General features: G+C 36.2%; 1 protein-coding gene across 5 annotated transcripts in view; it reads right to left on the bottom strand.

Annotated features, from left to right (window-relative positions):
* Col4a5 (collagen type IV alpha 5 chain) overlaps positions 1-17,399 on the bottom strand; it is a 201,646-nt gene that overhangs the window by 183,098 nt on the left and 1,149 nt on the right. The gene's annotated exons all lie outside the window — the stretch shown is intronic.

Genomic DNA, 17,399 nt, shown 5'->3' with positions numbered 1-17,399 from the left:
ATCAGGTTTGACCAGCCAAGACCCCCTGAAAGGTCTCCGATGACACCATGGCCCAGATGATCCAACATCCAGAATCGTTTCAAGGCAACTGGCTCAGATGATACAGCCTCATGGACTACTCCATGATCCTAAAATTTTCTTTGTGTCCCCAGAGATACAGCATCCCCCCTCCAGCAGGAAGTAGTAAGAGAAGCTACGCCCAAATTCCTAAATATACCAAGCTGGCTTTGGAGATGTGTAAAAGTTAAAACCTTCCTTTTTAAAAAAAGAAAAGGGGAAGTGCTGTGGGATGGTCTGTATGTCAAATTGCTCTGATTGGTCAATAAATAAAACACTGATTGGCCAGTGGCCAGGCAGGAAGTAAGTGGGACAAGGGGAGAGGAGAATTCTGGGAAGTGGAAGGCTGAGAGGCTGAGGCGGAGAGACACTGCCAGCCACCGCCATGACCAGCAGCATGTGAAGACACCAGTAAGCCACCAGGCACGTGGCAAGGTATAGATTTATGGAAATGGATTAATTTAAGCTATAAAAACAGTTAGCAAGAAGCCTGCCACAGCCATACAGTTTGTATGCAATATAAGTCTCTGTGTTTACTTGGTTGGGTCTGAGCGGCTGTGGGACTGGCGGGTGACAGAGATTTGTCCTGACTGTGGGCAAGGCAGGAAAACTGTAGCTACAGAGACCCATTTAGCTAACCAGGGTAGCCAGTGTCACCACTGGAGCCTGGTAGATACACAACTGAAGGCAGTCACTATCTCTTTTCCAGAATCTATTAGGTCTTTCTTCTATTTATGCCTAGATTGACATACTTATTCTGTAGGCATCTGAAGCTACTATGAGTTCATGATCACAACGGTAATGTCTTGGCCAGAAGATGTTTGTTGTTTTTTTTTAAGTAGCCCATTCCCATTTTTCAGCTCTTAAATTCTTTCCATGTCCTCTTCTGCAATTTCTTAAGCCAAAAGGGCATAGTAAGATAAAGTCATGGGCCATAAGGGTTTCACAAGAAAGTTAACATATGTCTTTTAGTGTAACGGGATTTCTAATGAGATTCCTATGTAGGCAATAAGAAAGACGATATACACTTAGATTTTAAGCATAGTTTGCTGCTATTTTAACACTCTTTAAAGTATCTCCATGTAGCTAAAAGATGGACATGGATGGTCACTGGTCCTCTGTGTTTCTGCTCTTCTCAATTTGACCACATTGAATTAAATAAATCTCCTTTATCTACATTTCACTAAAAAATATAAAATCACTCCATAAAAAAGAGATAATGTTTCTATGCAAGCAATCTTCACAGAAAATGTTCATTGTGCTGGAATACTTCATTTGAAGCTGGAGAGGCTTCAGCCAGTCTCTAGAGTGAACTCCTTCCCACTTAGATGATTCCCTAATTTCCCAGGTTTTCAATATTGTCTCATCTTTTATAAAGAAGTTGCATGATGTGGAACTTTTGAAGTTATTCTAAATGCATCTTGCGTTATGATACAGCTACAGGCCTACGGGGAGTGGAATGTGGTGGTTTCAATGAGAATGGCCCCCATAGGTTCATATATTTTAATGCTTGGGGCTCTAGTTGGTGGAACTGTTTGGGAAGGATTAGGAGGTGTGACCCTGTTGAAGGAGGTGCCTTAAGCTTGTGGATCAGATGAAAGCACTCAGCTAGTGCTCTGGTGCACCAGTGTTATGCCTGACTGCCTACTGCTGTGTTCCCTGCTGTGATGGTATTGGAAACAAAAGCCCAAAATTAAACTTTTTTTTTTATGGATTGCCTTGGTCAAGGTGTTTTGTAACAATAAAAAAGCAACTAAGATACATGATAATACAGAAAATTCACTTTGGACTATCACTTCTCTCTCTCTCTCTCTCTCTCTCTCTCTCTCTCTCTCTCATTCTCTCTCTCTCTCTTTCTCTCTCTGTGTGGGGGGGTGAGGTGGGGGGTGTGCATGTATTATGTGCGCATGTGCATGTTGGCTTTCTAAACTTAAAAAAGGAGCTAAAATTAAGTGCCATAATTACTCCAAAGCAACCAAGTTAAGGGTCTAATGAGTGCACATTTCTATTATTAAATGATTTCATGAGAACCTGTAATATTTCCCAGTCTATTAATATTTAAACTCCCTTATAATTTTAAAATATGTTCTAAACAATATGATGAAAAAATATAAAAAAGTAGACATGTAAGCAAAACGCAGAAAGCCTACAATCTGTAATAAACTTTTACCACTAAAAATTTCCAGCCTTTCCCAATTAAATTGAGGTCTGATTTTAAAATAAAACCTGAAAAGTATAATGTTCACAAAACCTCAAAAAAATCAGTAATATCAAATTTTGAACTTACCATTGTTTTCCAGTAGATTACTGATTTCATATTATTATGACTTACACATCTAAAAAAATACAGTATTTCTGTTTTCCCTATCTCTGCATCATGGAGTGTAGAACTATGAATAGTGTCCTTAAAATAAAGATTGTCAAGCTACAAATTTAAAAATGGCAGTCAATTAGTCTGGAAAACAAATTCAAGCCTCTGAGATGAACCTTTTTTCAGCCTCTAAAAAAGGTGACCTTTTCAGTTAGATCTCACTTGTTATTTTCCAACATTAGTCTTTGTATTTTTTTCCATTATACAGTAGACACAAATGAAGGCAAGAAGACAGTGATAAGGTCTAATGAGTTTGTACTGTAGCAAAAAGAAGTCTTTGCTGGAACTGTGGAGAAAAATGGAATGCCTAAATAGGCTATAAAAGATAAGCAAACAAATAGAATTGAGAGAAGTTACTGCTAAGAATGAATCTTTTTGCCATTAACCAAATTCCTAGAACTTGAGTATAGTTTCTGAAGTAAAATATTAAGAACCCAATAATTCATCTGACTGTGAGAACTAGAAGGAGAAAAAGCTATTATTTCTCTTCTTCCAAATTTTATCAAATATTTTTAGGAAATAGGTATGTTGTGATAGTGAAACTGTCTGGGGATATAAATTTTCATAAGACAGTAGAAATCTTTAACATATACACATCTGGGAAAAATGTATAGCTTAATTTTAAAAATCACAATGTGAAAGGAATTGACTGCCTTATTTTCTTTTTTAAAAGAGACTGAAAATTAACATTAGCATAGACCCTGAACCAATTGACTTATTTCTAGCCGGCTAAGAACTACTCAGAAGAGATACCAAAGCTAAAATAGAGCTTTTTATTATAGAAAGCTTCATGAAGATATAATAACTTCAGTGAACTCAAGATATTAACATAGGACATTTCCTCCAGGGCATTGCTAAGTCAGAATAAAGGAATGTTAGGAGAAATTTTCCTCACAGAAAAATAAACCAAATAGAAACATTATTAACAGTAGCCAAATCCATATGTACTTTAACTTATTTTCTATAATACTATCAAAAAGAAGAAAATTTCTTAAAGAAAAACAAGTTATAGCAAATAAAACTGTGTAGATGATCCCAGTCTTCTCTTTGTATAAACACCACAAGAAATACCACAAACCACTCTCTTATAATTAAAAATGATATTTTGAGTACAAGAAAATCAATTAACCATAAAATTTTACTTTCCATTAATTTAATGGAAGTCTGCTTTATAATGCAAAGTATAGAAGTATGAAATATGATCATTATTCTTGAGGTAATTTTCATACTATAGCTATAAATAGATGTACAAATGGAGATAGACACACATATATACATACATACAAACATTCACACATAAATGACAACAACTAGTTTTAAGACTGTACAAATGAAAAACATTCATGTTAAAAAAATAGGAAAGCAAGAGATAGGGAGATGGCTGAATGGGTGCAAAGCTTTCTGCACAAGCATTTAGATCCTCAGCATCCATGTAAAAAACCAGGTCTGGTGCCATGGCCCTGTAACTTAAGCACTGGGGATGTGGAGAGAGGCATACGCAGGAATTTACTGACTTATCATCTAGTGTAAGGGTAAGCCCCATACTCAATGAGAGGCTCTATGACAAAGAAACAAGGTGAAGACCTACTGAGAAAAATACCAGACATTGATATTTAGCCTCCACATGTGCCTGCACACAACACAGGTATGGCATAATAATTTTTTAAAATGCTGAAAGCAGATTTTGCTCTAATAATCGCTTCTACATTTATCCTTTTTTCCATAAGAACTAGATAGCTGTGGAAAAATTATTTTCAAATCTTAAGAAAGGTAACTTCCTGTGAAGACCCTACCAAGGACAATAAGGTAAGGGGGGGAAGCAACATTAAAAAAAGAACATAATGCTGGGTGGTGTTGGTACACACCTTTAATCCTGGCACTCGGGAGGCAGAGGTAGGTGGATCTCTGAGTTCCAGGCCAGCCTGGTCTACAGAGCAAGTTCCAGGACAGCCAAGGCTGCTTCACAGAGAAACCCTGTCACAATAAACAAAAAAAAAGAGAGAGAGAACACAATAAGGAAATCTAAGGATTGAGATATAATACAGATAATTGTCAAGATTTTCCTAGAATGTGTGAAGTTCTAGCTTCCACTCGCAGAACTGCTAAAAGTGTGTGTGCATGTGGGTGTGGGTGGAATAAGTTTATCTTGATTCATAGCTGACACAGTCATGCATATAATCATAAAGGACCTATGAAAGACATTAAAAATTAAGTTCATTAAAACTCTAGTAAATAGGTCAATAGGTAAGAATCCATGTATTCCTAAGAATTAATAACTAAAATTGAATACTAGTCATACTATTCAAATACATACTCAGATATAAATTCAATAATGTGCATATAAGACATATGCAATAAAAAGTAAAAATCATTGTCAAGAAATAAAATGATAACATACACAATGTTCTTTATCAGAACACTGAATACTGTTAAGACATTGTTTTTTCCAAAAATCACTATGGAATAAGTAAAATTTTGAACAAAATCCATAAATTAATATGACTATAAAATTTATACAGAAATGGTTCATGAATTTGGGCTTTGGTGTAATTGTAAGGTTGTGGTATTGTGGATTCCTTTTCTGGGATGAATAGATTTGTGTGTTGTATCTTCCTAGGAAACGTCTCACACACAAAAATACTTTGTTAGAAAAGTTTTGATATTGAAAGTTTCTGTAAGTTAATCTACTGATTTTAGGTCATGCCTCTGGAAACATTTCAAATAAATTGACATTTCCCCAACAAAACTCGGCATTCACTTAATAACTATTAATAGTGGATTGTAAACAAGAAACCCATCTATATGTTGTATGTGGCATACATCCTGGTTACATCTGTCTACCTTAGAATTGAAAAAATTACTACCATCACCTCATAGCTATTTCTGCTCTGCTTTATAAGTGAAGAATGTTTCTTTCAGCACCTGGCACCAAAAACAAAGACTTTGATTTGGTAATTCTATTGAAGATGGCAGAAAAGATAAGCATAACTTTATATTTCCATTTTTCTTTGGTATTGGTTATGTATAAACAGGATAAATAAGATTGCAAAACCACATTGCCAGCTCTCTAATCACTAAACCAATGTGAGCTAGAACAAGTTTGTGAAAAGACACCTTCCACATCTGCTTCTGCAAGTAACTAGCATCATAATTTCACCAATCACTTTGTTTTTCCCTATATGGTAATAGCTCTCTGAAGAGCACCCATTTACAAAAGTTTTAGTTTCAGTATCTTCTTGCCCTCATAAAAGGTACCAGATTAAAGATTAAATTAAAGATTTCTATCACTGTGTACCATTGTGTTGGTTTGAATGAGAATGGCACTCATAGGCTCATATATTAAAACGCTTGGTCCCTAGTTAGCAGAACTGTTTAGAGGAGATGTGACCTTGTTGGAGGAAATGTGTCACTGGTGTTGGGCTCACACCATCCATCCATACCCCTTCTCTCTTTCGTACCTGTGGATCAGGATGTAAAGTTCTCAGCTACTGCTGCAGCACCGTGTCTGTCTGGACTGACTTCTAAACTGTAAGCAGGCCCCAGTTAAATGCTTTCTTTTATAAGAGTTGTCTTGCTCATGGTGTCTTTTCGCAAAAATAGAACATTGACTAAAACAACCATATTAAAATTAAAAGTTAGTAACATTTAAAAGACTTATTCATAGTGCTGGAGAGATGTTTCATTGGTTAAGACTACTTATTGCTCTTGCAGAGAGACAAATAATTTGTTCTCAGTACCAACTTGGTAGCTAATAACAGTCTGTAATTCAGTTACAGGGGATCTGATGCCCTCTTTGGGCCTCTTATGGGATCTGATGCCTTCTTCGGGCCTCTTTGGGCATCAGGAACACACATGGTATACATACATGCATGCAGGCAAAACAGTCATACACATAAAATGAAAACAATTAGTAAATTCTTACAAAAGACTCAATTTAAAAGGGGCAATAAACCCACCATTTTAGGACAAAAGAATTTAAATGTTTAACCACAAGCAACAGAAAGTAACGTATCTGAAACAAATGCATCACTATGCCTTTCTTCCATGCAAAGAGACATCATATTGTGTCTATTAGAGAAGAAGGGTCTCCCTTTCTTTAAGAAAATAATGGAGGGTACATAGAGAATACACAAAATATGCTATAAAATTCCAGTAGTGTCTTTTGGGAGCACAGAGGGCAATCTTTGAGACAGGGTTTCTCTGTATAGCCTTGACTATCCTAGAACCCTACTCTGTGGACCAGGCTGGCCTCAATCTCAGAGATCTGCCTGCCTCTGCCTCCTGAGTGTTGGGAAGAAAGACACAAGCCACCATAGCTGGCAGTGTAGTGTCTCCTTCTTAAAGCCACTTTTCTCCAAACATCTTAATCTCCTCCAGAATTAAATGTCATATAGGCTATAAGAAATTCTAGAATCAAACAACCTAATTCTCCTATATTTAGGAGGAGTCCACAAATACTTTGATTTAATTTCTTAGTCTCATTTACTTACTGTCAAAAATACAATTTGATTAAACAGATTGGTACTTCTTTATAAATGACGCTTTACTCTCTATATCAAATTACATCCAAATGCAAGAGTTTGTGACTAACTGAAAAATTAATTATAGGAGAAACCTGCTTCATTTGTAGAATTTGCCTTTGGTTGTCTTCCATTAGCAAATAACAAGGGATTTAAGAGTCCCATTTCAACAGAGTGGCAGGCGCCATCCTGCCTTTTGGTTAAAGGCCAGCAGAAGCTGCTAGAGGAATAAAGGACAGTTGGACCTGTACAGATTATGAAGGTAAATATACTCAAGCATTGATGCATAAAATGAGAATCTGGTTTCTTAAAATGAAAGGAGCCTATGTGTCACCCAGCGCAGTAAAGATGCCTCTCCCAAAACCCCTTAAGAACTGCTTCTCTTAAAAGAAACTAATTTTTATAATAAAGATTTAGCCAAGTGGCTGGGTGGTTCATTTATAATGTTAATTAACAAGAATATATTTTTGAAAATGACTTCCAGCCTGTGTTTGCTATAGTCAAAGTGGGATGAAATGATGGAATGATTACATTTTAAAAAGAAAATCATTAGAGGATAGGGCCAAATTGGCCAACCAAATAGGCCATAAATTGAGCCATCGTCCCTATAGTAAACGAAAAAAAAAAAAAACATATTAAGATTATCTCACAGGCTCTCTTATACATTACTAATAGAAGCTTATTTGGTAAAATCATGTTGAGAAGTAATTTGGCAAGAGAAGGTACCTATCATCTAGGCAATTAAAGTTCCCCTATTCAAATGCCACCTGGAGAAGTCATAACGTATAACAGTTTGTGACTTTTGTAGAGAAATACATTTGAATTGTACAAGCTACATGGCTGGCAAGCGAGCAATAAAACCATTTACGTATTGCAGAAACACAAAGAGAAAGCCAAGTAGGAAGGGTACGAAATGGATGGAGCCACTTGTTCTATATATATCCTGACAAGTTTAATTTTCTGAACAGAAGAGATGGTGGCTCTGGTGATATCACCCCAAGGAGGGTAACATAGATTAAAAGAGTGACACTTTTGGAGTACCACAGAAGGTAAGATGAAAGAGAGCAAAAGGACTAGGCAAATGCATAGCCACTTAAGAAAATGCCCAGTAGGCTTCTATGGTTTAGGGATGGTGAAAAGAGTTGGGGGGGGGATGGAAGCAGAAAGGCTTTACATTCCAAAAGCATCACAAAACTCCCTAGGGGAGGTAGCCAGTGGGTTGAGATCCTGCATTGCCTTATTATAGCAAGGAGGATTGTTATTCAAGATGGGCAGGCTCTTAAAATCTAGGCCATTGTGGGTAAATACCCTAGATAGTTATAATAAAGTGTTGTTAAATGATGGGACAAGTCAAGTGATCAATTAAAGGGAAGAATTATGGGAGGGACAATGGTAAATATTCTTCTAACCTAAAGAGGCCAGAAGAAGGTATCTGAAGCAGGAGTTACAGGGAGTTGGTGAGCTACCTGACAAGGATGCTGAAAATTTAACAGCCTTCTAGAGCACTGAAACATCTCTTCAGCCTCTCCCTTTTTGGGATAACTTGATTCCTTTGCTTTAATGTATATAAAATGGTGAATAATCTCATGATGAGGTTATAGAGCCAGAATGCATTGCTTCAAACCCTGTCTTAATCACATTAACTATATCACCATAGACAGTTAGTTAACCTCTGCGTGACTCACAGACACACACACACACACACACACACACACACACACAGAGAGAGAGAGAGAGAGAGAGAGAGAGAGAGAGAGAGAGAGAGAGAGAGAGAGAGAGAGAGAAAGCATTGTATCAACCAAAAGCTTCAAGTACAGAAAGGATACCATCATGAGAATAAAAAATAATATGCAGAATGAGACAAGATAGTTGATATGTGTGTATCTATATGTGCTTAATATTTAGAATATATAATGAAATCCCCAAATTCAATAGAACAAAATCAAATATTCTAGATAAAAACTGAGCATCCCTATGACCTCAGCACTTGGGAGACCAAAGAGAGAGAATCACCATGAGCTTGAGGTCACCTTGGGTTACAGAGATCTTGTCTTAAGGAAACAAAATGGGGCTGGTATACAACATGGTGGATAAGAGTGCTTGCTGTGAAAGCATAAGGACCTTGTTTCAAATCCCTAGCACCACATAATGCCAAGCACGACCTTGTAGGCCTATAACACCCACACTGAAAAATGGAGTCAGGAGGATCCATTGAACTCAGTGGCCAGCCAGCCTTACCCAAAGTTGAGCTTCAGGTTCAGCAAGAGACCCTGTCTCAAAAAGTAAGTGGATAATATAGAATATTATATATAGAAGATAATAAGGAAGGCACCCAGTGTTCTCCTCTGTCCTCTGAATGCACATGCACACACACACACACACACACACACACACACATACACACACACACACACACGAATAAAACCAGTAAGTTCTCGCAATGATGTAGAGAAAAAGGCAATGTGGTGATATTTCATCTTTGTACCCCAATAAAGCTTATCTGAGGATCATAGGAAAAAGCCAGCTGCTATATAGTAAACAAAGAAGCCAGGCAATGGTAGCACACACCTCTCTCTAATCCTAGTATTCGGGAGGGAGAGATCCATCCAGATCTCTGTGAGTTCAAGGCCACCCTAGGAACAGAGCCAGGCATGGTGGTACACACCTTTAATTCCAACACTAGTTAACCATAAAGGTCTGGAGGTCTGAACAGACAGACAGGAATTGACAGAGCTGGGCAGAAAGAGGAAATGATGTAGTTGGGCGGAGAGAGGAAGTGAAATGGCAGGAACAGAAAGGCATATAAGCATGGGTATACAGGAAGTAGGTCTCTTTGGAAGCTGTGGAGGTGGTGAGGTGAAGTTAGCTGTGTCTTGTCCTATTCCTCTGATCTCTTGGTTTTCACCCCAATATCTGGCTCCAGGGTTTTTTTTTTATTAATAAGACAATTTAGCAATTCATCTTACAAGGCAACAGTTGGAACTTGTTGGTTTGAGTGCTAATAAAAACAGCCAATATGGAAAATATGGAAATTCCTCAACTCTTGAAAGTAGACCAATCATTTGATCCAGCAGTCTCAACCCTAAATATATATCGAAAAGGAATTAAATCTGTATGTAGAGACAGGTACACATCTGTGTTCGAAGCAGCACTATTTACAATAGAGAAGAAATGCAAAGAACCTAAGTGTCCATTCACTGACAAAGAAAAAACTAGCAGTATACATATACATTGAATAATATCCAGCCATATAAAGAACAAACACATGTCATTACAACATGGAGAGAAATGTAAATTATTATGTTAATGAAAGGTAAGCAAGGCACAGAAATACATAGGAAAATGGAATAGGAAAAGGTTGCTTAGTGGGAACTTAGTGGGAACTAAGCTAGATAAGAGTAAGAAGTTCATTTGTTAATGCACAGGAGGCTGACTACAGACAACAATTTTGTATTGTACATTTCTTTTTTTTTTTTTTTTTTTGGCTTTTCGAGACAGGGTTTCTCTATGTAGCTTTGCGCCTTTCCTGGAGCTCACTTGGTAGCCCAGGCTGGCTTCGAACTCACAGAGATCCGCCTGCCTCTGCCTCCCAAGTGCTGGGATTAAAGGCGTGCGCCACCACCGACATTTCAATAAACTAGGATACAGATACTAAATGTTTTCACCATAAAGATATGATACATTTTTGATGATGTAGGTATATTTAGCCTGATTTAAACAATATACACATTTTGAAACAACATACAGTAGTCCATTCAAGTATATTTTTTTCAGTGTTCTGAGACAGGGTTTCTCTGTGTAGTTTTGATGCCTGTCCTGGACCTCACTCACTCTGTAGACCAGGCTGGCCTTGAACTCACAGAGATCCACCTGGCTCTGCCTCCCGAGTGCTGGAATTAAAGGCATGCACTGCTGCCACCCAGCTCAAGTACACATTTTTAATGTATTAACTAAAAATAAATTTAACCTAATTTTTAAAAGTGAAAACAGTATTATCTCCTTAACAAACATAACTACTAAAAAGGTTCACATAATTTATATGTTGATTTACAGGTTTGCTGAGTATTAAGGTCTACTTCATTATTCAAAGACTAAAAATTGCAAAAGTATTTAACACATTAATTACTCATGACAGAGGCAGTAGTAGTTAATGATTAAAATACAGAATAGGCAGTGTTGGTGCAGACCTTATACCCCAGCACTCAGAGGCAGAGCCAGGAGGATCTCTGTGAGTTTGAGGCCAGCCTGGTCTACTGAGCAAGAGCCAGGACAGGCACCAAAACTACACAGATAAACCTTATCTAAAAAAAAAAAAACACAAAAAAGAAACAAAAAAAGAAAGTTAAAATACAAAATAATATGTTCATGGAATACTTGATTAAACTAGCTAGCAATCTTGAATTTTAAAAACATACTTTACAAAAGTAGGATATAGTGGTGAGTGCATGTCTGTAATCCAAACTTAGAAGTCTGAGGCAGAAGGATTGCACATTGGAGGGCAGCTTAGGCTAAGTAGAAAGAGCCTGTGTCAACAAACAAAACAAGAAATTGAATGTATAAATTGTGGTTTGTATAAATATAAATAATATTTTTAGAAGCCACTTAAAATTATTGTTTTAAAATTAAGGATTTTCAAGGCAGGCAGTGGTGGCTCATGTCTTCAATCACAGCACTCAGGAGGCAGAGGCAGAAGGATCTCTGAGTTTGACGCCAGCCTTGTCTACAGAGTGAGTTCCAAGAAAGCACAGCTGTACAGAGAAACATTGTCTCAAAAACAAAACAAAATAAACAAAGAATTCCATACTTTAAGATAAAGACTTCATAACTGAAAATTAATGAATAAAATTGAACAAAGTATGATTCTATAATTTAACCAGGAAAAATATGTATATAAGGAGGAAAAATCTCAAAAGAATAAAAGAAGTTATTTCTGGACCACTGTTAGAATTGTGGTCAAAGTTTTCTTTGCTTCATTATACTTTCCCATATTTTCTAATTTCCCAGAATTGATCACATATCACTGATGTGGGCTGCAGAAATATGAAGCAGGAATTCAGCTGACTATAGCAAAAGCTAATACCCAGAAGAACCAGGGCTCTTCCAGAGGATAAAACTAAGCCTCAAGGAGTCTTGGTAATATTAGCTTTTGAATATATATTAGCCGGTTCCTGCAGTGATTTTCTTGTATGCTATGATAGCTTTCCCAATTAGTTCTTCTTCTAAGAATTTCTAACAGTGTATTTTATCTGAGATACTCTCAACATCCAAGGACAAAATGCAGATAGACAAGCACTTCAGACCACCTGCTAGTCTCCTTAAACAAGGTAAATATCCATTCTGAGAAAACAGCCAAGGCCAAGTGGATGTTAGGTACAAATCTTTGCTTCTTGTGTAAATTAAGCTTAACCCTCCTTTAATTCACTCAGAACAAAAGGGCCCTCACCTACCAGGTGCATCAGGCTGTGATGCAGACTTCCTCTCACCCACCAGAGCAGAAAGAGGAGGGGCCAGAAAACTGTGCATTGCATGTGGATTTGAAACTGGACTGGAGAGAGGTGGGGGACGATGATGGAGAACGAAGATGGAAGGAATTTAGAACTATGAGAGGACAGGAAAGGGAGGGACAGAGAGGAGCTAAGTATAACAACAGATTTGAAGCTGTGTAGAGAGAATTTTGTCTTATAAGAATAAAGTGAATGGACTAAAGAGTTTTGTGTAAAAGATTCATTTGATGTCCCTCAGATTAGTATCCCCGCCGCTTGCAGCATCTTCCCCAGGAATCTGGGAGAAATCTTCTCAGGGCAGGCACCTGAAGAGACATTTGATATAGCACTTGTCTTTAGACAAAAAGTCACCATATAAATTGGTTAAATAGGGAGTATATATTTATTGCCTCCAAATAGCTAATAATATAATGAAGAAAATATATAAAATTTCCTAAAATAAAATAATTGTAAAATCAAACACACAGTAAACTAGGAGAAGCTAAATATTGCATTTGTTCAAAGAAAGGTATAATCAGCAATTGTGATATTATGGAGAAACAAGTACACTCCACCAAGGCAGAAAGAACATTGTCTCAGTTTCATCTATTATGTCTAGCAAACACACACACACACACACACACACACACACACACACACACACACATACACACACACACACACACACACACACACACACACACACAGAGAGAGAGAGAGAGAGAGAGAGAGAGAGAGAATTGTGGGCACTGTAGTTAAATAGAACAGTATAAATGCAACTCTTTAGTTATTAGGAGTTCATGAATAAGTATCTGCTGAAAATGTAACATCATGCTAGAATGAGCAAAGACTTAGAATCAAGAAAAGAAACCAAAATATCCATTCCACACTATAAGTGTTTTAAAAAGCTTTCCTAGGGCACAGTGGAAAAAGTGTACTGCAGAAAATAATATATAAGAAAGCTAAACTACAGGAAAGACCATGATAGACCTTGAAAATCACATAAAGAATGAATGGAACAGAGTTAGCAAGCAAATAGGTATGGATGCAGCTAATTGCAAGAGTATTTGTTTAGCAAGTTTAAGGCTCTGGATTCAATCCCCAGTATCTCCCCTCTCCTTCCTCCAGAAATAGGAGATAGAAGAAAACAACAAGATCACGCCATATCAAGTATGTATGTTTATTCAGTCATCTTTGACTACAATTTGAGATATTGTTATGAATTTATGATTTTCAACATATAGAAAGCTTTGAAGAGATTGATGTAGAAGCAGGTATGTATCTACTGTTCTACATTGCCTACAATGTATGTGTGTGTTAGGCATTATAGATAAAACTAATACAATGTGTATTTCCTAGGCCTGTCTGCTGAAAAGGGCTACGAAATGACAGCAGAGTCACAATGAGCATGCCAAGTATCCACATCTTGGCTTCTAAATATCTCTGTTTTGTAAAAAGTATAGAATCCTTGGAAAAGTGGCTCATCCCAAGGTTGGAACAAGGAAAGTTTTGTGATGCTAGTAAATGAAGAGATGCTCCAAAGTGATGGAAACACATCAAAGGATATAGAAACCAATGTGAAAGAACTCCAGGATTGGCAAATTTAGAATCATTTCAGTAAATACTTGTAATAAAAAGATAATTCACTATATATAAAAATGAAACAAATATACATTTTTGTTCATTTTATGTGTACTGAATTAATAATATGTAAATAATTTTAAAACAGTGAAAATGTATTATAATAAAATTCAATTAATTAGTGTAGAACAATTTTGAAAATTAAATTAAAACCACCTTTGGCAATCAACCATGCTGGAAACATTAACAGATGCTAGCATTGATGAAGAAAGTACCATTAGAAACAGATTTTTTTAGCCAGGTGGGGAGGCACACACGTTTAATACCAGCACTCTGGGAGGCGGAGGCGGTTGGATCTCTGTGAGTTTGAGGCCAGCCTGATCTACAAAGTGAGCCAGAATCTGAAGAGAGGCCCTGTCTCTAAAAAAAGAAATAGATTATTTGGATATTTGGACTGTCTCACAATATCACTCTGTACAGTCTCATAAGATGAGCTTGCAATGGGAAAAAATGACTTTATAGTGGATGAATTTGACAAATACTATTCTAACCAAGCTGTCAAGGGTAACTAACTTAAGACAAAAAAAGGATATCATATCTTGCATATACAAAAACAACAGCCAAGTAAAGACACAGGGAAAAATTATGCACCCTTGCAAAATAATAGCTCAGGTTCATACAGAAATATATGTGTAAAACTACAGATACAGAGCTGAGGATGGGGGTCAATTTTAAAGTGCTTGGATTGTGGGTTCAATGTCCTGAATTTGATCCTCAGAATTACGAAAAAAAATACATCTGAAGATAGATAGTTAAGTGAACAAAACCAGATATGAGCGTATAGGTCAATTAGTAAAAATCAACAAACTGAATTGATCATTTTGTCAAAGCTGTACCACCATACAGGCATATTTCTGGACATTTCAGCACACTTAAAATTATTGAGGAAACAAGAAAGAAACCTATGCAATATTTTTCAAAGATATTAATCTATTATAAGTTGTAGGTGCTTTATAAATCTAAATTTTATTGAGATTACATAAAACCATACAACCTGATATTGATTTTAGATTGCATTTAAACTATCTCACTCTGTATACACACAGAGATCCAACTGATCTTTAAAGTACACATCTATTTACATTATGATATACTGCTTTACATAAAATGAGCAGGAAGAGATGTAAACCCCATTATCATCAACATTAAACCTCCTGTGTCCAAAAAATGTAATAGAAATCCATGTGTTTTTCAACACAACATAATTCTATAGATTAAATGCAGAGGACACAGCATAAGAGAGTTAAGGGCAAAGTATGAATTTAAATTTACCAGCTCTACAATGTGACTTTTAGCAAGTTGCTTAATCTCTTTGTTTCATAGTTTTTTCACTTATAAAGTAGCTTTCTCTGTATATATATATGTGTATATATATATATATACATATATATATGCACATAAAATTTTATGTCTCTTAAGAAGAGACCCCAGAGCAAATATGGTGCACTTGAATCTCCAGGTTCAATCCCTAGCACCATAAAAAATAGACTAAATACGGAAATTTACCTTACTATACTAGCAAAGTATTTAGCACATAATAAATACTGAACAACATAAACAAAAACAATGGTGACCATTTCTTCCTATAGAATCGAGCATTTCATAGAAGAAAAATTATTTCTTTGCCAAAAGCCTTACTCTTACCCTTGATAAATTCTTACCACTGGTCATAAGGTACACAATATGGTTTAAATTATAGAAATGCATCTGCTGTCATCCATTAAAAACAACTCATAGACATTTGTATGCTAGAAGTAGTATAATTGTACATGCTATATCCATAAATCTACAAACTTATATATTTGATAATTTGTATAACTATAATTACCTTAACATAAAAATATGCTAAAAATGACCCTTCCAGCCTAAAGTTGCCTGTTTTGTTATTGCTAACCATTTAGTACTTGGGTTATTTTACTCTACCTAATGAACTTTCTACCTTAAAAACTTCCATATATTTGTGATATCCAAATCTGGCATGACTTCAGAGATAGAGAAATCACATAACTATGAAAAAGTAAAATGATTTAAGAAACAATGATCTTCCTGATATAAATGCCACAATATTAGACAATCTCAGTGAAAGACTAACCACACTACGGTCAAGTTTCACTCTGCAGAAGGCCACCAATATCCCTAGCACAAGTATGGAGAGCAGATACCATTCATAGTTTTGAGATGATTAAAACTTTCATTTAACTAGGCCATTTATTTGTGAAGCAGGAAAAACAAACCCGTGGATTTAAAAGAGGAACAAAATTCTAATCATAGGAAATTGTCAAGGAAAAACGTCCTTTAAAAAATTGTATAGGAGGGAAAAAAACAATTAGTTCACAAACACTTGTTAATTTAAGAATCCAAAAAAAGCTTGCTCATAAGTTTTGTCAAGCACAAAAATCTCATTTTTAATCTAAGTAAATTTAAATTAGCATGTAGTGTTGTTATACACACCTGTATAATTGGTATCTATTGCAGATTTATTAATAGCAAGATCATTAAAAGGAAGGATTGCTTCATGAATCATCCACAAAATCTTTGCCCCTGGGGCAAATGCTATAAACAACAGGCACTGAGATGATCTTCAAATGAGCTATTTTCTATAGCACAATTATACTTTATTTTAACAATCTTTAGCCATATTGACTGTCTAAACCTTACCCATTAAAAATGTTCTGCACCCAAAGAACATTATTAAATCATATATCTACTTTGATAGAGAAAATGATAGCATGCATAATTAAAACAGTTGATATGTGTAGGGTTTTCAGCAGATTTTCCATCATAATTATGTTGTGATTACAGTAACAGAAAAGTTACTTTTTTATACCAGCAGTACACACGTTTTTACCAGGATTTACAGAGGGCAATGTGATCTGAGGTGTGCTGAGTGCTATAAGGACCCTGTCAGGTCACTTTAAAATGGAGCCAGAAATATCTGTAGTATAGGAGCTGCATCTAAAGGATTGAAAGTCACTTAACCATGTGAAGGCCTAAGCTATGATGTCATAGTTAAGTGATTTTTAAAAAATATCCATTATGATTACTCAAATGTAACACTTAAATAATGTGTCACACACTTAGTTCTTCACAGGTTAAATGAAATTAAGTACTATGGCCTTCAAACTGGAGAATATGTTCTGCAACAAAGCCATTCATCCCTTTGCATTTACCTCTTACCTCCAGAAAGAGAGTGGGTGTTGGGACTACCCAGCAGACTGTGGCATCCATGCTACATTCCTAAACGCAAGTGGAACTTTTTGCTCTGTCATTTCACATGTTCATCCTCCCCCACTCTTCTAACCCACAAAAGCTCATGCCCATTAGAGA

Source organism: Peromyscus leucopus, chromosome X (assembly GCF_004664715.2).
Source record: "Peromyscus leucopus breed LL Stock chromosome X, UCI_PerLeu_2.1, whole genome shotgun sequence".
Taxonomy (NCBI): Eukaryota; Metazoa; Chordata; class Mammalia; order Rodentia; family Cricetidae; genus Peromyscus; species Peromyscus leucopus.
The sequence above is the reverse complement of the archived record's forward strand: the minus strand, read 5'-3'. Positions and strand labels throughout refer to the sequence as shown.